This window comes from Panthera tigris, chromosome A2 (genome assembly GCF_018350195.1).
Source record: "Panthera tigris isolate Pti1 chromosome A2, P.tigris_Pti1_mat1.1, whole genome shotgun sequence".
Lineage (NCBI taxonomy): Eukaryota > Metazoa > Chordata > Mammalia > Carnivora > Felidae > Panthera > Panthera tigris.
Window position 1 is genome coordinate 93,880,886 of NC_056661.1, and position 23,175 is coordinate 93,904,060.

The 23,175-nt window shown below is 38.2% G+C and overlaps 1 protein-coding gene across 4 annotated transcripts in view; it reads left to right on the top strand.

The window, feature by feature from the left end:
* Window positions 1-23,175, top strand: part of CDK14 (cyclin dependent kinase 14) — a 600,313-nt gene that overhangs the window by 483,638 nt on the left and 93,500 nt on the right. The window lies entirely within an intron of this gene.

Here is a 23,175-nt window from a genome sequence, read left to right on the forward strand (position 1 = left end):
AATTTTTTAAATTAGTTGCTTTCATTTTAAAATGGAGAGATTTTACAGAGTCTGGATTCTTGGCATTTTTTTTAAATCAGCAACTCTGGCAATACTGCACTCACATTCCTGCCAGAATTTTATATGTATAACTGAATCATGGCTGCTTCCCTTGGAAAGGATGTGTGCTCCCTAGTTTAGCTTAGCTGCTGTGTGGGCCACTTAGCTCACTTTTGATTCCTACATGGCCCCTAGTACAGACCTTATCATGATGAAGCTTTTCTTTTTTCCTATTCGATTCTTTGACCTTTACTATTCTGCAGAGAAAAAGCATAATCCAAACAAGGCGATCTCTAGCATGCTGGCCTGTTACAGACACACATGCTTCACAGAAACAAGTATAAGACAGCAAATTCTGAAAAGGCTGTGTCTTTATTATCAGATGGAAATGTCTGGGTTTTTTTTTTTAATTTTATGCCTATATATATATATATCTTTCTGTTTAACATAACTGAAGTAAATAGAGAACACACTTTTTTGTGGGGAGGGCTTTTTTTTTTTTTTTTTTTTTTTTAATTTTTTTTTTTTCAACGTTTTTTATGTATTTTTGGGACAGAGAGAGACAGAGCATGAACGGGGGAGGGGCAGAGAGAGAGGGAGACACAGAATCGGAAACAGGCTCCAGGCTCCGAGCCATCAGCCCAGAGCCTGACGCGGGGCTCGAACTCACGGACCGCGAGATCGTGACCTGGCTGAAGTCGGACGCTTAACCGACTGCGCCACCCAGGCGCCCCAAGGGAGGGCTTTTTTTAATTTGCTATCCCATATTTGCTCCTTGCTCATGTGGATGTTCAATAATTAAATGTTATGGTGAATGGAAGGATCTAGATAGACAGCACTGCAAGAGTCTGTCTTCTTTCTGCCTCTTAACATGAAATATGTTAACAGGGTCAATTGCCAGCATGGCAAAGAGAACAAATTATACTGTCCGCGTTGTCTTCTGGGTGATTTGCCAATACCTTGAGCTATGTTGGGGACTCAGCTTTTGCACACATTCAATGTGGAGGCAAATTTTGACCTCTTGGGAGTAGGGTGGTGATTTATGAATGGTTGGGGGTGAAAGATCCCCAGATAAAACAAGGTGTATAAATGCCAGTCAGAAAATGTTACTAATAGACTTGCTACTACATACATAAGAGTAAGATTCTTCATTCTTCAGGTTATTTCCCCCCACTGGGTAAAAAGTTACCTAGAAGCACAACTTCATTCCCTCAATGGTGTTTGTACTCCCATTCTGAATTTCAGTTGGTCACACAGAGTAAGCTGAGTTACTTCCTGGTTCTGAGACCGGTTTTAATTCATTAGGTTTGTAGCACATGCTTTTCAAAGCATTTAACCTGTATTACCATCATGAGGGCCCCTGGCTTTATAAATCCAGTAGCCAGTTCAGTAAAACAAAACAAAAGGTGAACTTTATTGGTGCTGCTTCCCATACAGCAAGTTTGAACTTCGGTCACAGAGCTGTGTGTCTTTTCTTCTCTGCTCTTTTAGGATCTCTCTGACCTGAGTCTAGTCAGTCAAAGCTGCTAGAAGGTCTTCCAGGTCAGCTTCTCCTGGCAAAAATAAATCAAGCTGACTGGACAGAAGCATTGCCCATAAGGTCTCAAAAGTTACTAATTGGAAAGAGGCTTTTAAAGAGGTGCTCAGAACTGCAATCATTAGTATTCGAAAGCCCTTACAAAAATGTATTTTCTTTGCAGTATATCTTTTTAAAATAGATTTAAGGTTATAGGAACTGCTTCTTCTAGAATTATTTGATAATGATACAAATATGTTCTCTATGAGTTTTCTCCATTTCACATCAACTTTCAAAGCTCAGATTTGTTGTTTTTGTTGCTTTCTTCCAAATCCAAATACCTCGGCTTCATTCAACATTATATTGAAGAAACATCTATGTTTTCTTTTCTCTGAAAAGCTGCAGGGAGGGGCCCCTGGGTGGCTCAGTCGGTTAAACATCTGACTCGATTTTGGGTCAAGTCACGATCTCATGGTTCCTGAGTTTGAGCCCTGCTTGGGGCTCTACACTGACAGTGCAGAGCCTGCTTGGAATTCTCTCTCTCTGCCCCTCCCTCGCTCACATGCAAGCTCTCTCTCAAAATAAATAAACTTTAAAAAAAAGCTGCAGAGAAGCTGGATTCTAAGAGTTTTCTGTCAGTCAGCAGAAAAAGAAACCATTTTAATTTCTCACCTTTGTGGGTTTTTAATTTTACTACATGAGGCTGTCTTAGAGAGCAAATAATGTAGTATATTGGCCTGATACATCGGAGCAATGGAAGTTTTTCTGACCAATAGCTGAATATTAATGTCTATATTGTAGACATGACAGAATAAAAAGTCTACCATAAATAAGAGTATTCATACAGAAAAACATGTAATTCCCTAGATTTTGATTTTGTTGTTGATGAATTAATTAACTGTTTAGAGCAAGCTGTGGCATGTTAAATCTTCCTCAAATGTCCCGGTTCTTTGTAAACCCCAGAGAGATTGGGAAGACGAGGGGTGGGAAAGAAGTTGAGGGCCCAGTGAGGCTAAAACTGTAATCTAGCATTTCAGCCACCTCTCTTCAGGGGGTTACACAGAGTCAGTGTGGAAAATGCATTGCATCACTTCTTTAAAATGTTTGAAGGACTGAGTAGAAGGGAGTGTTTTAAGTCCTAATTTTCCTCCTCTACCTCAATGCCAAACTGTCTCTAAACTTGCATACGAAGGCCATTTCAATTATTTAGTTAATAATACTGGATTTGCATAAAGGGGCCTTAGTGGAAAAGCTAATGAGAAGCATTTTTCTTTGCAGCGAAAAGTAATTTTGGTTTCAGAGTCTTGTAACCAAATTAAATGAAAAGAAAACTACACGCACCTAAGTTTAAAATGGGATAGGTGCCAGTGGATGATCAAAATACTGTGCTTCCTACATTTTGTTATCCTCTAAAGATATTTAGACTAATGATTTTATAGGTTGTCCCCACTCTTTTTATCAGTATTGAAGGGTAAAGACCATCCTAAAGTCTGAGAGACTGTGCATTGAAATTTCCCTCAATGAAAAGACCAGAAGCTATATTGAGTATCACATTCATTTGCATCACTTATATTTGCACATAGCAGTACCAGACACTCCCTGATGCTGAGCTTAATTTTCCAGTCATTCTAAATTGAAACAGGAATGGGACGTCCCGGCTGGCTCATTTGGTGGAGGATGCAACTCTTGATCTCAGGGTTTTAAGTTCGGGCCCCACATTGGGTATAGAGATTACTGTAAAAAATAAAATCTTAAAAACTAAATAAAAATTACAAATTATTTGAGACAGGAAGTGCCTGGTCAGTCTGTCTACTCCTTTTGCTGAATACAGGGATAAGAATGGCCTGTAATCTTTCAGGCAGATTTTTTTTTTTTTCTGAAATGCTATGTGCTCATTAAGGAACATCTCTTTTCAGTGAATCAGTTGGTGTTCAGACCCTATTGAATCCATAATAAATATACAAATATCAGTCTAGTACATCAAAATATTATATTTGGTTCAAGTGCAAGAAGTTAGCCTCATACATATTTTGGTGACCTTCTTGCCTTATAGCATATTTTCTTTCCTAATCAACATAAAATATTATGTGACAATGAAAAAAATGTGTTGACTCAGTCATCAAGCAGTAATTTCCTAAAAGTAGGCTGCCAGGTAAACAGAGTAGAATGCATAAATTGCTTCAGAATTTTAATTAAATAAGATAAAGATTTTTAAAGAAAATAAACTCCAGACAGAATATAATGCATTTGTGCTTAAGACCCTCTGGCATCACTAACTGAACATTCAGTAGAGCAGGTGTTCTCACACCCTGAGGAGCTTTTTAAAATACAGGTTCCCAGAGTCCATGAATGGGCACTTTGAGGAATCCCAAAGGATGTTAATACAGGTAGCCCTTTAACCACATATTATGACATCTTCAGTAAATATTCAAGAACTATATATTTATGAAGTAGAATAATCAACTTATTTGGATCAGGACTATAAGGACAGACTAGAAAAATCCATCCCTTCCCTTCCTTTCCCTTCCTTATTCTTCTGAGGGAAGACCAACAAAGTAACCATTAAGCCATGTGTGGTTATTTACATTTAATTTTTAATTAATTAAAATTAAATTATAATTTTGTTTCCTCAATAGCAGAACCATGTTTCAGGTACTCATTAGCCACACATGACCAGTGGCCACTTTACTGGACAGGGCAGATAAAGAATCCTTCCAGCATCACAGCGCCCTGTATCAGACAGCTCTGGTGACAAGCATTTCCCCTACCTGACTTCCAAAAAACGGGTCAGGAAAATTAAACTAAATTCAATCAGTAAAAATATGCTTCAGTTCTAGATTATAGCCATTTAAGGAAAGCTTGAAACATCTGAGGAATGGATGCCTTCAAGTGAGAAGACAGGGTGAGAGGGCCAGAGACAGATGATTGAAGAGAGCCATGCCACGGGATCAGGAGAGACCACGAAAAAGTGGGTGTTGGGATCTTCCAGGGGAAGGAGACATGGTCAGGTTTCTTCAGTTAGCAGTGGTCTTTGTTGAGGTTGCTTCAGGAAGGTAGAAGAACAAGGCCACCAGTCTAAGCAGCTGCACAGACAGCCTCACAAAGACTGAGCGTCCATCAGAATCCAATAAGAGCTTCACTTCGCTGGCCATCTTAACCACCACTCAGCTCTGGTAACTGCTCCTGTCCTCTGTGCTGTGACACGATGGCAGCTCACTTTCTCAACTAACATTTTCATCTTCTCTTCATCTCACGGCTCCTGCCGACTTGTTTCTGCTTATTCATGAACCCTGCTTCTTTTGTTTCCCTTTGTCTCTATTTCTGGGGCAGTCTATCACTGAGCTCTTTTACTCGGATTCAAACCTTCAATCAAAGCAATCAAAGCAGCTCTGATTGGCGTTAGCATCATCGTGAAAAGTATGCTTTGAGCAAGGCTGTTGTATCAGTCACTCTATAAGCTGTTGGCTGACTGTAGATTGCTGTAGGCCCAGCACTGAGCCCTGATCCAGTCTGCTGAGCTGTGAACTGGGCCAACCTCTTCTTAAGGAACCGCTCAGAGGATGGCTCTGGGTTTAGAAGTCTCGGAAGCTTCTACAAAGCATGGACTATAGCCAGGAGGCACCCTCCCTGGACTGTATGCTACCAAGGAAAAAAACAAGGACAGAGGGACATTCTAATTTTGATGGTGTAACAACATCCTCATTGTGTGATATTTTTGTCAAAAGTTCTTTCTAAGCGATGTTGCATTTTCTCAACTACAGACCCAAAAGGAGATAATACTCATTAATACTTACAACAGTGTAAGAAATTCAAGTATTGGTTATAGCTTTCCTTCAGCAACAGGAAGTTTTCTGGGTCTTTTTCTGCAAGAACTTATTTTCTGCATGACCCTACAGATTTTTTTTTTCCTATCAAACAACTACAGTTTTATTATCTCTGTTATTTCATGCAGTTGACAATAGTTGTGGAAATAACAGGCAGAGGAGGAAACAAACATTCCTGTCCCTCACAGGTTTTATCTGAAAGAATCCTGGTTTTTGTCATTACCCCTACATTGCTGCAGATGAAAAACTACATCTTATCGGGAAATCAACAGTACTTCAAACCACAAATGCATAATGCATGTTATGAACACCAGATTGAGAAGAGGCTGAAATGTTTGGTGGTTTCCCCAAGCACCCCCGACCCCCTTTCCTTAGCTTCCCTCCATCCTGGAGAGTCTCTTATCTGCTCTAAACTCTGATGCAAAATAGGGGCCTTTGGACGCTGTCCTTCTCTCCTCTCCCTTCCTTCTCTGCCTCTCCACCCCTCCCTTTCCTTGGGTCACCTCTGATCTATAGACTGCATTACCACTACCAACCCTATGAATGGATTAGCAAAGGACTTGAAGGCCTTTACTGTCTAATCTGCTTAATTATGTCCTGGGTTTGTCACAAAGCAGAATGAAAATAAAGTTAAATATATCATGCTTCATCCAAGGTGAATTTTTGAAAGTATTTTTTATATTGACATAATTTCAGACTTCTAGAAAAGGTACAAGAGCAGTACATAGAATTCCTGATACCCTTCACCTACTTTCCCCAAATGTTTGCATTTTACTACATTCGCTTTATCATATTCATTTTCTCTCCCTCCATCCCTTCCTGTCTCTGTCTCTCAGACACACACATACAGACACACGTGTACATACACATTGTTTTTCTAAACCATTGTTTTTACTCACATGATGCTCCAGTACCTTTAACTATTTCAGTGTGCTTTTCTTAAAAAGCAGAATTCAGAGTGACATTTTTTTAATTAAAAATTAAAATTTGCCCTTGCTCTTCTTTTTTCTTTCTCTGAGAGTTTTGAAAAGCAAAATGGGTAAAAGAGGAAGAAACTGGTGTGATGTTCCACAAATTGGTTCATCAGTCCATGCTCAAAAATTAGCTATATTTTTGTGATTCAATTATCCAGGTCAGATGAGCTTTCAAAATGTGGAGTGACGGTGGGGGAAGGCACTGCAACTTGCATCTTCTGTCTTTTGAAAACCCAAATTAATTTCTGAGGGACTATTTAGCCAGCAGCATAATGTGAATGAAGCTTTCTTATAAGTAATGGGCATGAGATGTGGTGTGGCTAGTAAGCAAGATATCTGTGAGAATGCTTGGACAAACTATTACGAAGTTAGCAGTCACATATAACAAGTAGTTATAATCAGTTCAGGTGCTCTATTTTTCGCTTTTATTTAATGTTGATTCTTATGAATTTGGGATACAGAGGGAATCATCTATGCCCTAAGTGCACTGTATTGTATTATTAATACCAGGATAGCAGCTGAGTCCCACTAGACAGTCTTTGTGGTCTGCGGATGCTCTAAGAAGTGTCTGAGCATAAAAGGAGGCTGTTTGAGTTGAAGTGGGCTGATGGTCTAGGATGACATTTGAATGCATGGAGGACAATGTCTAAATGACAATGTCGAGAAGGGAAGGCAAAAAGAAGCTCGAAACTATTCCCATTGTCCCACAAATGCTCATCACTCCTCCTGAGATATTCCTCACATGGAAGCTTTGTCTGGGTAGAAACAGGGAGTGGGCTCAGGGAGGGATAGACCCTGGGACAAAAGCCAGGGATTCAGGTCCTTAAACACATTAAAATTCCAGAGAGAGAGCAAATGTAATGAAAACTGCAACCCGAATGTATTTCAAGTCTAACAAAGTTAAACATTTTAGCTTAATTATTACAAGTATATTTAACAAAATGTTTGCAATACTCTGAGATGCTTCCATGAATAAAGCTTTTAAGAACATCAAATTGGTTGTGCAAATGAATAATTTACTGAGTCTCTTTTGGAATTTAGGAGAGATGTTTACCATGGCATGCACACGCGCGCACACACACACACACACACACACACTCACACTATACTCTCACACAGCCAAGTAGAATAATTTTTCAACAGTCCTAGAGTTGTTAGGATAACATGATAGATTATTCAAAGGATTATTTTTCTACCTAAGGACATAATATGCAAGTTCTAGTACAAAAACAATACCAAAGTTGCAGAAATTGACAGAAATTTACCTCTTAATAGATATCGCCATGTATGCCATGCGTGGAATCCATTACTGTACTATTAACTTCCATATTAGGTGAATTTTTTTCCTTTAAATTATCACCATTCTTTTAATGTAGTTTGCATTATGTATAGTGCCCTTGGATTTTTAATTGCTCTGGATTATCATTTTCAATGCAATTAGTAAAATGCCCTCAATTACATATAATAATTACTGTAAATGGGGCTATTGGCCTAATTACTATAAATGAGGAAAGATGTGTGATTATCACGTGCAATTAAATCATGTACAGTATTTATTTTACATTATTACATACAATGGTGTAATGATAACACATAATTATATTGTATCATTCGTTGGTCAACAAATCTACTTCATACTGAGATATCTAGAGTTGTGATCCACTGTCAAAGAGTCATGTACTGGCTCTTTCTTCCTAATGTAATTGGGTTATTCTGTGGGCTGGGAACCGACTGAATAAACTGATTGTACACAGGCAAGAAAAATCTGGAAGGAAAAAATTATTTTATCTTCGTTAATTAAGAATGTCCAGATTGTCCTATGTTGTCAGTGTTAAATCCTCCCTGAGCACAAAGCCAGCCTCCACCATACCTGTTTGTTTTCATGTAAATATGTAAAAATCAACACCCCTAAATGGTGGCAACATCTAAAATATGCCTGGGAAAAAAAAGAAGTCCTTTCTTCATTGTGGCAAACATGATAATCATCCCTAGTTTACAAATAAATGCACACTTAACAAGCTTATAGCACATAATTAATTCTGCAAAGGATGCTGTTTGGCAGAGTGGGATTATGAGAATTGCATATTGATAGTGGCAGGAGAAATAAATCTATCTTCTCTACGTAAGGTTGGGTGTTCTTGTGTTCTCTAGAAACTGGCACATCTCAGAGGTGTTGCTCTCAAAATGATCTCAGGATGGAAAGAAATCAGTAATTACAGAGCCAGGCATTCAGTTGTGTCCTAATTTTCCCACCAGTTTTTCAGTGTTTCAGCTGCCTCAGAGACTTAAAGTATTCTCATTAGGTAGCTGCAGAGGCAGAGGCAACCGCTTGCCTACTCCCTCATTCTCCTCGTTCGCATTTCCTTTTTTTTTTTTTTTTCTTCCCCATTCCTGCCTTGGGAGTGACTGTGAAGATCATTTGCTGGAATGATTGGCAGGTTAGAGGATTCGATCAGATGAGTTCCTCTTAGTGCAGGTCAAAAAGGCTAGTTAGCAGGAGCTGTCGAAAAATGCCAGCAGCATTCGAAATGGGAAATGTCATGACTTCGAGGCAGGGGGTGCCACCTGGAACAGAAAGCCCCCAGCTCATTAGCAAGTTACAGGATGTGGGCTTAACTGGAGGGAGCAGAGAAGGAAAGATAATACCCAATAGGGAAAATGATTGTGAAGTGGAATTGATTTCATGTATAATTTGTTTATCACTAGAGGGGACAAATGCTGTCCTCCTGACATGAGCAGAGAAGTATGGACTATGAATGAAGCAACTTAGCATAATCTCCAGGTTGAGGTTTGGATTTAAAGAATGCAAACTTCTTTATTCTTAACTGTGGAAATGATCAGGTCATGTTACATTAATTAAAGCTGACATACTCTCAAATGTTTTATCTGGGCAATTGTGGCAATTCGACAGAAACGGATAGAAATGGGCAACTTGAGAAAAGAAGAAGGATTTTTTTTTCCCTCGGCTGGTGTGGAAGACTAGCTCAGTTGCATACTGAATTATAACAGGGCTGGTGTTTATCTTCAGTGGTTTGCTAGGCTGCACAAATCAAACCAGGGCTCTCGATTCTCCTGCCATCTCATTTGTAGAAGAGAGCATTTGCCCTTTGGGACATGTAGATCTAATCCATATGAAAATATGTATATATATTTTAGAATAGGACTGTATCATATTTTGGCATAATGTTAAAGTTGTAATTTTTTTAAAGGGGCAGCTCTCCTATTTCATTACTGCCTACTTGTCAGTTCATCTAGAATTTGATATTCTGCCATAAAGCCAACAACTTACAGTAGTCGTAGTCACAGACAAAACTAAACCCAAAAAGGTGTCCTTATAGGAAAAATTAGTCTGTAGTTTGTAAAAAGAGAATGTAGTAGCAAAACAGAAAAGAATAATGCCTAGCATGTATTCAAACTGAACTCCAAATTTAAAGGTTCCAGTATTTCTACAGTGTATTAAATGGACTTCAGTGTAAAGCGTCCCTCTACATAAATTCCATCAGAAAATGTATTTTCTTTTGATAAGAAACTTTTACGATATCATTTATCTTTTACTTGGAGATCTTCATCTTGTTATTTTAAGTCACAAATACCACAGCTGCAACTCTTTCTGGGTGTTTACTAAAGGATGTTTGCTTAGCATCCAGATTTTGGTTAAAATATATATTTTCAAAATGTCTCTGCCCTGAGTTTCTCTTTTCTCTTAAATACTGAGACCTTTTATGAGGCAGTTATGAAATAGCCAGTGCTTGTTTTTATCAAGCAGCCTCAGACTGCTGTCTTAAGTGACTAGGAATCTTAAAACCTCCTAGTCAAAACACTGGTGGAAAATTCATTCTGTTCTGTATTCAGCATAAAAAGCTTAGCATTAAGCTACTGAATATAGCTGTCAAGATATACTGCATTAGTTTTGTCAAATGTAAAAATTTAAACATCACTGTGAATCCACTCATCCCCTCATTTGGGAGTTTCATTGTGTGGTCCAGAAGCTGGCCTTTGGGGGAAAAAAAAATGAAATACTATTTGAAATGGTTCACCTAAAGTTAAGATTTTTTTATTCTGCCACAGTAACTCAATTTGTTAATAACTGACAGATGTGTTAGAAAAAATGAATAAATCAACTACTTTGAGAGAAAGCACTGTCAAAGAATTATTTTAAGAAGAGAATTGAGACTGGTCGTCTACAAGTGGATTTCCCAGTGTTCAGACTAGCTTTTCAACTCAGATGCCCTTCCCTCTCAAGATGGGCAAGCCAGAGATGTCAGGCCGTGCAGACCCAGGGGTGCATGGTGGTATTTCTGTGTGCCTGGTCTCATTTCCCACCCTCTTCTCCATTCCCTGCCCTCAACTTGGCCTTCCACAGTGGGCTCTGCTTTCACAGACTTTGTACAATCTCCACTGTTTTACATTCTTCTCAATGAATCTTCTCTCCATTAACTGAAATAGTATGATACTGACGTTCTTATCTTTGTCATCCCCTTTGTTGAATGTTTTCTTTTAGATTGAGTGATCTCATTGTTAAAAGTTTCACCTTCAGATGTGTGGGTTCCCCTCCTATAAGGTCCCTTAGTTCCGAAGAAAAGAAATGGCATCCTCATAACTGTCCTCTGTATCAGCAGTTCTCAACATGTGGGCTGTAGACTCGGGGGAATCCCCAGGGGCTCCATGGGGGTCAAAATTATTTTCATAATAAAGCTAAGGTGTCCTTTGCCTTTTGCACCGTGTTGACATTTTCAGTAGTGGTGCAAAAGCAATGGTAAGTAAAACTCCTGGCTCCTCAGCATGAATCACGGTGTGAAATTTTGTTGTCGTTGTTGTTGTTACCACTACATAATTGTTTTCCAGAGGCAGATTTGCTTAATAATGTTCTTTATGAAGACCTAAAAATTATTAATTTTTGTAAACCTCTCCCTTTGAGTAAACGTCTTCTTAATATTCTGTGTGACTAACTGGGAAGTTTATATAAGCCATATTTGTATATCTAATTACTGTGACTATCTCAAGGAAAAGCTCTGTTGCAGGTGTTTGAGTTGCAAGGTTTCCTAGCGGTGTTTTTTTTTTTCCTGGCATACATCTTCTCAAAAATGAAAAAAAAGTGAGTCTGTCACCCAAAGAAAACCACTGGCAGCATTTGCTGTCAGTGATAAAATTAAAGCTTTCAATAGAAAATTAGAATTTGGGGAAACTATAGACAACTTTATATACTCCTGTGAGTTTGACAATTTCCCAAACACTTCTCAAGTGAGGTAGGTGGTGATTACACAAATGTGATGTTTTTATATTGCATTGGGAAGTAGGTCATTGTTTGAAAAATCTATATAACTCATTGCATCAGTATTTTCCAAATTACCAATGCATGATTTTAGAAAGTCATTACATGGAAAAAATATTCACTGGAAGTATGAAATAAACCAGCAGATTTTAAAATAACAGAATACAAAGAATTCATTGATACCATTTCAGATTTCCCAATGCAACTGACCCTTAAGAAATTACCACTTGTTGAGTTTTGTTGTAGTATAAAAGAGTATATATCTAAGATTATCTGAAGGGGCTATTAAAATACTTTTTTTTCTTTTCCAACTGTGTATCTGTGAGAACCCATGTTTTCTTCAGTTGCTTCAACCAAAACAACATATCATAGGACAGATTAAATGCAGAAGCAGTTATGAGAATCCAACTGTTTTATAATCAGCTAGACATTTTTTAAAAATCTGCATTATTGTAAAGTAGTGCCATCCCCTCACTTTTCTGTTCGGAAAGTATAGTTATTTTTATTAAAAAAAATTTCATGTTAACATGTAATCTGTTTTTAATGAATTAATAAATTAATATTTTAAATTATCAATTTTAATATCAAATATGAAATATGGTAAATATCAAAGGCTATAATGCATATAAACAAAAGATTATGGGGGGTCCTCTATACTTTTTAAGAGTGTAAAATGTCCTTTAAGGCCAAAATATGTGAAAGTCAATACTCTATATCAGCAGTGCTATTCATTAACTCTAACATGCCAGTTATGTTGGTAATATTTTTCCCCTTTGAATAAATTACTATTTGGGGAAGTTTTCTTTCATTTTAAAATTATCCCAGTCTAACCATCTAATTAAATATCACAGTTTTTCAATTTACAATGGGTACAAATTCTTATTCATGTGTTCACACAGACACCATCTGAAAATCATAGCAGAGTACCATTTACTATACCCTTGGCGATTAGTAAGCCAATTCTTGTGGTTTTTTAAATTTTTTTATCTTGTTTTATTTTTTATTTTTTAAAATTTATATCCAAATTAGTTAGCATATAGTGCAACAATGATTTCAGGAGTAGATTCCTTAATGCCCCTTACCCATTTAGCCAATCCCCCCTCCCACAATCCCTCCTGTAACCCTCAGTTTGTTCTCCATATTTATGAGTCTCTTCTGTTTTGTCCCCCTCCCTGTTTTTATATTATTTTTGTTTCCCTTCCCTTATGTTCATCTGTTTTGTCTCTTAAAGTCCTCATATGAGTGAAGTCATAGGATTTTTGTCTTTCTCTGACTAATTTCACGTAGCATAATACCATCCAGTTCCATCCACATAGTTGCAAATGGCAAGATTTCATTCTTTTTGATTGCCGAGTAACACTCCATTGTATATATATACCACATCTTCTTTATCCATTCATCGATCGATGGACATTTGGGCTCTATCCATACTTTGGCTGTTCTTGATAGTGCTGCTATAAACATGGGGGTTCATGTGTCCCTTCAAAACAGCATACCTATATCCCTTGAATAAATACCTAGTAGTGAAATTGCTGGGTCCTAGGGTAGTTCTATTTTTAATTTTTTGAAGAAACTCCATACTGTTTTCCAGAGTGGCTGCACCAGCTTGCATTCCCACCAACAATGCAAAAGAGGTCCTCTTTCTCCGCATCCTCGCCAACATCTGTTGTTGTCTGAATTGTTAATGTTAGCCGTTCTGACAGGTGTAAGGTGGTATCTCATTGTGGTTTTGATTTCTATTTCCCTGATGATAAGTGATGTTGAGCATTTTTTCATGTGTTGGTTAGTCATCTGGATATCTTCTTTGCAGAAGTGTCTATTTATGTCTTTGGCCCATTTCTTCACTGGATTATTTGTTTTTTGGGTATTGAGTTTGATAAGTTCTTTATAGATTTTTGATGCTAACCCTTTATCTGATATGTCATTTGCAAATATCTTCTCCCATTCTGTCGGTTGCCTTTTGGTTTTGCTGATTGTTTCCTTTGCTGTGCAAAAGCTTTTTATATTTGATGAGGTCCCAGTAGTTCATTTTTGCTTTTGTTTCTCTTGCCTCCAGAGACGTGTTGAGTAAGAAGTTGCTGCGGCCAAGATCAGAGAGGTTTTTGCCTGCTTTCTCCTCAAGGATTTTGATGGCTTCCTGTCTTACATTTAGGTCTTTCATCCATTTTGAGTTTATTTTTGTGTCTGGTGTAAGAAAGTGGTCCAGGTTCATTCTTCTGCATGTCGCTGTCCAGTTTTCCCAGCACGACTTGCTGAAGAGACTGTCTTTATTCCATTGGATATTCTTTGCTGCTTTGTCAAAGATTAGTTGGCCATATGTTTGTGGGTCCATTTCCGGGTTCTCTATTCTGTTTGATTGATCTGAGTGTCTGTTCTTGGGCCAGTACCATACTGTCTTGATGATTACAGTATTGTAGTATAGCTTGAAGTCTGGGATTGTTGATGCCTCCTGCTTTGGTTTTCTTTTTCAAGATTGCTTTGGCTATTCAGGGTCTTTTCTGGTTCCATACAAATTTTAGGATTGTTTGTTCTAGCTCTGTGAAGAATGCTGGTGTTATTTTATTAGGGATTGCATTAAATATGTAGATTGCTTTGGGTAGTATCCACATTTTAACAACATTTGTTCTTCCTATCCAGGAGCATGGAATCTTATTCCATTTTTTTATGTCTTCTTCAATTTCTTTCATAAGCTTTCTATAGTTTTCAGTGTATAGATTTTTCACCTCTTTGGTTAGATTTATTCCTAGGTATCTTATGGATTTTTGTGCAACTATAAATAGGATCTATTCCTTGATTTCTCTTTCTGTCGTTTCATTATTGGTGTATAGGAATGCAACTGATTTCTATGCATTGATTTTATATCCTGCAACTTTGCTGAATTCATGAATCAATTCTAGCACTTATTTGGTGGAATCTTTTGGGTTTTCCATATAGAGTATCATGTCATCTGCGAAGAGTGAAAGTTTGACCTCCTCCTGGCTGATTTGGATGCCTTTTATTTCTTTGTGTTGTCTCATTGCAGAGGCTAAGACTTCTAATACTATGTTGAATTACAGTGGCGAGAGTGGACATCCCTGTCTTGTTCCTGACCTTAGGGGGCAAGCTCTCAGTTTTTCACCATTGAGGATATTAGCATTGGGTCATTCATACATGGTTTTCATGATCTCAAGGTATGCTCCTTCTATCCCTACTTTCTTGAGGGTTTTTATCAAGAAAGGATGCTGTATTTTGTCAAATGCTTTCTTTGCATCTATTGAGAGGATCATATGGTTCTTGTCCTTTCTTTTATTGATGTGATGAATCACGTTAATTGTTTTGCAGATATTGAATCAGCCCCCGCATCCCAGGTATAAATCCCACTTGGTCATGGTGAATAATTTTTTTAACCGTATTGTTGGATCCATTTGGCTAATATCTTGTTGAGGATTTTTGCATCCATGTTCATCAGAGAAATTGGTCTATAGTTCTTTTCAGTGGGGTCTCTGTCTGGTTTTGGAATCAAGGTAATGCTGGCCTCACAGAAAGAGTTTGGAAGTTTTCCTTCCATTTCTATTTTTGGAACACCTTCAAGAGAATAGGTGTTAACTCTTCCTTAAATGTTTGCTAGAATTCCCCTGGAAAGCCATCTGGCCCTGGACTCTTGTTTTTTGGCAGATTTTTGATTACTAATTCGATTTCTTTACTGGTTATGGGTCTGTTCAAATTTTCTGTTTCTTCCTGTTTCAGTTTTTGTAGTGTATATGTTTCTAGGAATTTGTCCATGTCTTCCAGATTGCCCATTTCATTGGCATATAGTTGCTCATAATATTCTCTTATTATTTATTTATTTCTGCTGTGTTAATTGTGATCTCTCCTCTTCCATTCTTGATTTTATTTATTTGGGTCCTTTCCTTTTTCTTTTTGATCAAACTGGCTACTGGTTTATCAATTTTGTTAATTCTTTCAAAGAACCAGCCTCTGGTTTCATTGATCTGTTCTACTGGTTTTTTTGGTTTTGGTAGCATTAATTTCTGCTCTAATCTTCATTTCCTGTCTTCTGCTGGTTTGGGGTTTTATTTTCTGTTCCTTTTCCAGCTCCTTAAGGCATAAGGTTAGGTTGTGTATCTGAGCTCTTTCTTCCTTCTTTAGGAAGGCCTGGATTGCTATATACTCTCCTCTTATGACCACCTTTGCTGTGTCCCAGAGGTTTTGGGTTGTGGCGTTATCATTTTCATTGACTTCCATATACTTTTTAATTTCCTCTTTAACTTGTTGGTTAGCCCATTCATTCTTTAGTAGGATGTTCTTCAGCCTCCAAGTATTTGTTACCTTTCCAAATTTTTTCTTGTGGTTGATTTTGACTTTCATAGCATTGTGGTCTGAAAATATGCACCGTATGATCTCGATCTTTTTGTACTTACTTAGGGCTGATTTGTGTCCCAGTATATATGGTCTATTCCGGAGAATGTTCCATGTGCACTGGAGAAGAATGTATATTGTGCTGCTTTAGGGTGAAATGTTCTGAATATATCTGTTAAGTCCATCTGGTCCAGTGTGTCATTCAAAGCCATGGTTTTCTTGTTGATTTTTTTATTAGATGATCTGTCCATTGCTGTGGGTGGCGTGTTGAAGTCTCTCCTACTATTATGGTATTACTATCGATGAATGTCTTTATGTTTGTGATTAATTGATTCATATATCTAGGTGCTCTCACATTTGGCACATAAATGTTTACAATTGTTAGGTCTTCTAGGCAGATAGACCCCTTGATTATGATATAATGCCCTTCCACATCTCTTGATACAGTCTTTATTTTAAAGTCTAGATTGTCTGATATAAGTATGGCTATTCCGGCTTTCTTTTGTTGACCATTAGCATTATAGATGGTTCTCCATCCCCTTATTTTCAATCTGAAGGTATTTTTAGGTCTAAAGTGGGTCTCTTGTAAACAGCATATAGATGGGTCTTGTTTTCTTATCCATTCTGTTACCCTATGTCTTTTGATTAGAGCATCGAGTCCAATGACGTTTAGAGTAAGTACTGAAAGATATGAATTTATTGCCAGTATGGTGCTTGTAGAGTTGGAGTGTCTGGTGGTGTTCTCTGGTCTTTTCTAATCTTTGTTGCTTTTGGTATTTACATATACATATACATATACATATACATATACCTATGTATATGTATATTTTTTCCCCATCTTTTCTCCCCTCAGAGAGTCCCCCTTAAAATTTCTTGCAGGGCTGGTTTAGTGGTCACAAACTCCTTTAATTTTTGTTTGTCTGGGAAACTTTTTATCTCTCTTTCTATTTTGAATGACAGCCTTGCTGGGTAAAGAATTCTTGGCTGCATATTTTTCTGATTCAGCACATTGAATATATCCTGCCACTCCTTTCTGGCCTGCCAAGTTTCTGTGGATAGGTCTGCTGCAAACCTGATCTGTCTTCCCTTGTAGGTTAGGGACTTTTTTCCCATTGCTGCTCTCATGATTCTTTCCTTGCCTGAGTATTTTGTGAATTTGACTATGATATGCCTTGCTGATGGTCAGTTTTTGTTGAATCTAATGGGGGTCCTCTGTGCTGCCTGGATTTTGATGTTTGTGTTTTTCCCCAGGTTAGGAAAGTTTTCCGCTATGATTGGTTCACATAACCCTTCTTCCCCTATTTCTCTCTCTTCCTCTTCTGGGGCCCCTATGATTCTGATGTTGTTCCTTTTTAATGAGTCACCGATCTCTCTAATTCTTAAATCGTGCTCTTTTACCTTAATCTCTCTCTTCTTTTCTGCTTCATTATTCTCTATAAGTTTGTCCTCTGTATCACTGATTTCTGTTCTGCCTCATCCATCCTTGCCACTGTGGCATCTGTCCGTGATTGCAGCTCAGTTATAGCATTTTTAACTTCATTCTGACTAGCTTTTACTTGTTTTATCTCTGCAGAAAGGGATTATAATCTACTTTTGACTCTAGCTAGTATTCTAATTATCATGATTCTAAATTATGGTTCAGACATCTTGCTTGTATCTGTGTTAGTTAAATCCCTGGCTGTCGTTTATTCGTGCTCTTTCTTTTGGGATGAATTCCTTCATTTTGTCATTTTGAAGGGAGAAAAGGAATTAATGAGGTAGAAAAATTAAAATTAAAAAAATTAAAATTAAAAAAATGTTAAAATTAAAAAATTAATCACACATACACACACACACAAAATCTAATATGATGCTAGATCCTAGGTGTGTTTTGGTCTGGGTGTTGAAAGTGGTTTGACAGATTAGAGAAAAAAAGGGGGGGAAGGAAATCGTTTGAGAATTTGAAAAAATGAATACACTGAAGTAGACTAAAATGAGATGATGGGAGTAAAATAGAATTTGAAAAAATTACACAAAAGTAAAAAATATAGTAGAAAAAAATTAAAGAAAAATATTTTTCATAAAAATTAAAAATAAAAATGAATTTTTTCTCTTTCTGTATTCAAGAAAAAGAAAAGAAATGAAAAACAAAAAAGAGAAAAGAAAAAAGTCATTTGAAAATTTTAAAAAGTGAATGCACTGTAGTAGACTAAAATGATGGAAGTGAAATAGAATTTGAAAAATTTACATAAAAGCAAAAAATATAGTAAAAAATTTTTTAAAATTTTTAATAAATATTGAATAAAAATGAAGTTTTTCCTCTTTCTGCATTCAAGAAAAAGAAAAGAAACGAAAAGGAGAAAAGAAAAAAAGGAAATCATTTGAAATTTTGAAAAAGTGAATACACTGAAGTAGAGTAAAATAAAATGATGGAAGTAAAATAGAATATGAAAAAATTTACACAAAAAAATAGTAAAAATTTAAAGGAAAATATTTTCAATAAAAATTGAAAATAAAAATGAATTTTTTCTCTTTCTGTATTCAAGAAAAAGAAATGAAAAAGAAAAAAAGATGAATAGATGGACCTTCTAACAGATTGAAATAGGACTGAAATTACTTTGTTTTCCCGTAGAAGTCAGACTATGAAGTGCTTTATAGTCTATAAACTAAGTAGGCTGTGAGACTTGTGTTCTTGAAGAGCAAGGTTGGCCCAGATGGGCGGGGCTCAGCGTAACGGCTCCATTCTCCACTAGATGGCGCTGCTAGCCTACTGGGGTGGAGTGTTGTGGAGTTCGTAGGTGCGTATGTGCATGCATGGGAGCGGTGAAAATGGCGTCACCCAGCTACCCTGTCTCTAGTATCAGAACTCTGTCCTCCCCGATCAGCAATCATGCACCCATCCTCTGTCTTCAGCTTTCGTCCACTCTCCGCTTCTTCACTGTCCGTGACCAAGCCCCAGGCAGTACCTCTCTTCCAAGTTTTGTCTCAGATGTGGCTGTTTTCCCTGGCCCCTTACTTCTGAAGGACTGAGCCTTGACCTGTTCCACCCCTCTGTGGGAGGGTCTCACAGAGCAATGGCCGAATGCCAGCTGCACCCAGGAGCACTTGCGGGACCCTGCTGTGCCAGTGCCCTGAGACTGCAGCCAGGTACCAGCCCACCACAGAAAAAGATTGCGAGATAGTGTAGCAGCAGCACCTCAGGGGTTATGGAAAATTACAACACACATCTGGCACCAGGCTTCACCCTTAATGACCTTGTTCCAGCACCAGCGCCCCCGTTTTCTGGGGTCTGCTGGGACCAGGTGGCTTCAACAGTCTCCACCAAATGTCCTTCCACCAGTGGAACTGCTTTTCCCCATGTGGCCCAAGAACTTCCCGGACCCCACTCTGTTCCTGGGGATTCGCCCTTCCCACCAGAGCACCATCAGGTATCGAGCTGCGGAGTTGGAGACTTTGTGCTCCCCTTGTTTGCAGTCTTAATGGAATTTAAACCCTCTCCTTTCTCCTTTCTCCATTTTTAGTTTAGTCTCTGTGGCTGTTTCCAATTTTCCACTTTCTCTCCAGCTGCTTTTGGGGAGGGGTGTTTTTCCCGTATTCTCCTCCCTCCCCCCCCCCCCCCCGCAGTCTCTGTCCTCTCTCCACCTGCAAAAGCAGCTACCTGCCCGCTGCCGGCTTTTCTCTCCCAACATTCACCTCTCTGCGCCACGTACCTGCTGATTTCTGTGGTTCAGGTGGTGCAGATTGTTGTGTTAATCCTCCAATTAGTTTTCTATGTGTGTAGGATGGTTTAGTGTTGGTCTGGCTGTATTTCATGGATGCGAGACACACAAAAAACTTCCATGCTGTTCGGCCATCTTAGCTCCTCCATCAATTTTTTTTTTAATGTATTTATTTTGAGAGAGAGAGCACAAATAGGAGAGAGGGAGAGAGAGAGCATCCCAAGTAGACTCCCACATTGTCAGCTCAGAGTGCAGTGTAGGGCTCAAACCCATGAACCACAAGATCATGACCTGAGCTGAAACCAGGAGTTGACAACAAAAGGAAGTCAAAGTCATTAAAATTGGCAAAGATGAAGTCAAGCTTTCACTTTTTGCAGATGACGTGATATTATACATGGAAAACCTGATAAACTCCACCAAAAGTCTGCTAGAACTGATACATGAATTCAGCAAAGTCACAGGATACAAAATTAATGTACAGAAATCATTTGCATTCTTATACACTAATAATGAAGCAACAGAAAGACAAATAAAGAAACTGATCCCATTCACAATTGCACCAAGAAGCATAAAATACCTAGGAATAAACCTAACCAAAGATGTAAAAGATCTGTATGCTGAAAACTATAGAAAACTTATGAAGGAAATTAAAGAAGATACAAAGAAATGGAAAAACATTCCGTGCTCATGGATTGGAAGAATAAATATTGTTAAAATGTCAATACTACCCAAAGCTATCTACACATTCAATGCAATCCCAATCAAAATTGCACCAGCATTCTTCTCGAAGCTACAACAAACAATCCTAAAATTTGTATGGAACCACAAAAGACCCCAAATAGCCAAAGTAATTTTGAAGAAGACCAAAGAGGGAGGCATCACAATCCCAGACTTTAGCCTCTACTACAAAGCTGTAATCATCAAGACAGCATGGTATTGGCACAAAAACAGACACATAGACCAATAGAATAGAATAGAGACTCCAGAATTGGACCCACAAATGTATGGCCAACTAATCTTTGACAAAGAAGGAAAGAATCCAATGGAAAAAAGACAGTCTCTTTAACAAATGGTGCTGGGAGAGCTGGACAGCAACATGCAGAAGAATGAAACTAGACCACTTTCTTACACCATTCACAAAGGTAAATTCAAAATGGATGAAGGACCTGAATGTGAGACAGGAAACCATCAAAACCCTAGAGGAGAAAGCAGGAAAAAGCCTCTGTGACCTCAGCCGCAGCAATTTCTTACTTAACACATCTCCAAAGGCAAGGGAATTAAAAGCAAAAATGAACTGTTGGAACCTCATCAAGATAAAAAGCTTCTCCACAGCAAAAGAAACAATCAACAAAACTAAAAGGCAACCGATGGAATGGGAAGATATATTTGCAAATGACATATCAGAAAAAGGGCTAGTATCCAAAATCGATAAAGAACTCACCGAACTCCACACCCACAAAAAAGCAAATAATCCAGTGAAGAAATGAGCAGAAGACATGAATAGACACTTGTCTAAAGAAGACATCCGGATGGCCAACAGGCACATGAAAAGATGCTCAACGTCGCTCCTCATCAGGAAAATACAAATCAAAACCCCACTGATACCACCTCACGCCAGTCAGAGTGGCTAAAATGAACAAATCAGGAGACTATAGATGCTGGAGAGGATGTGGAGAAACGGGAACCTTCTTGCACTGTTGGTGGGAATGCAAACTGGTGCAGCTGATCTGGAAAACAGTGTGGAGGTTCCTCAAAAAATTAAAACTAGATCTACCCTATGACCCAGCAATAGCACTGCTAGGAATTTACGTAAGAGATACAGGAGTGGTGATGCATAGGGGCACTTGTACCCCAATGTTTATAGCAGCACTTTCAACAATAGCCAAATTATGGAAAGAGCCTAAATGTCCATCAACTGATGAACAGATAAAGAAACTGGTTTAGGGGCGCCTGGGTGGCTCGGTCGGTTAAGCGTCTGACTTCGGCTCAGGTCATGATCTCACGGTCCGTGAGTTCGAGCCCCGCGTCGGGCTCTGTGCTGACAGCTCAGAGCCTGAAGCCTGTTTCAGATTCTGTGTCTCCCTCTCTCTCTGACCCTCCCCTGTTCATGCTCTGTCTCTCTCTGTCTCAAAAATAAATAAACACTAAAAAAAAAATTAAAAAAAAAAAAGAAAGAAAGAAACTGGTTTATATACACAGTGGAATACTACTTGGCAATGAGAAAGAATGAAATCTGGCCATTTGTAGCAACATAGATGGAACTGGAGAGTGTTATGCTAAGTGAAATAAGTCGTACAGAGAAAGGTACCATATGTTTTCACTCTTATGTGGATCCTGAGAAACTTAACAGAAGACCATGTGAGAGGGGAAAGGAAAAAAAAAGTTAGAGAGGGAGAGAGCCAAACCATCAGAGACTCTTAAAAACAGAATAAACTGTGGGTTGATGGGGGGTTGGAGGGAGGGGAGGGTGGGTGATGGGCATTGAGGAGGGCATCTGTTGGGATGAGCACTGGGTGTTGTATGGAAACCAAATTGACAATAAACTCCATATTAAAAAAAAAAAAGAAAAAAAGAAACCAGGAGTTGGATGCTTAACTGACTGAGCCACTTGGGTGCCCCAGTAGGCCAAATTCTTAAGAGAATTTTTCTATATATTAGTTTTTTGGACTGTAAATTTCCCTTTTTCATATGCATTAGTTTTTTGTTGTTGTTGTTTTAAATATTTTTGTTTATTTTTGAGAGAGAGAGAGACAGAGCATGAGCAGGGGAGGGTCAAAGAGAGAGGGAGACACAGAATTCGAAGCAGGCTCCAAACTCTGAGCTCTCAGCGCAGAGCCTGATGCAGGGCTCAAACTTGGGAACCTCAAGATCATGACCTGAGCTGAAGTCGGATGCCTAACTGACTAGCCACCCAGGCACCCCTATGTGCATTAGTTTTGACCTTGCATGGAGAGGTTCTGACAAAATGATACTAAAGTATCAAGCCATTTTACATAGCTTGTTTATAGGACTTAGGAAGACTTTCAGTACTGTCCCCTGATCATACTTGATGTAAATTCAACTTCTTCCACAAGAATGGACTCAGGTCTTTCCCTGCCCACTACTATTTGGGTAACTTCTGGAAATCTGCGTGCATTTGGGGGGTTCAGAATTAAAAGTAACTACTCAGCATGAGTAGTGGTAAGATTATGGTTGTATTTTTTTAACTCTTTATTTTGAAATATTTTAAATTTACAGAAGAGTTGTAAAGCCAATGCAGAAAGCTATACCCTTCACCCAACTTCTAATATTAACAACCTTTATAACTATGGTACATTTATCAGTTTAAGAAATTAAGGCCAGTACCATACTATGAACTAAGTTTTAACTGTATTTGTAGCTCACCTGTTTTCATATTCCTGTCCTTCTGGTCAGAATCCCATCCAAGTAGTACATTGCATTTAATCATCATGTCTCTTTACTCTCATGTGGTCTGTGACAGTTTCTCAATATTCTCTTATTTTTGATGACCTTG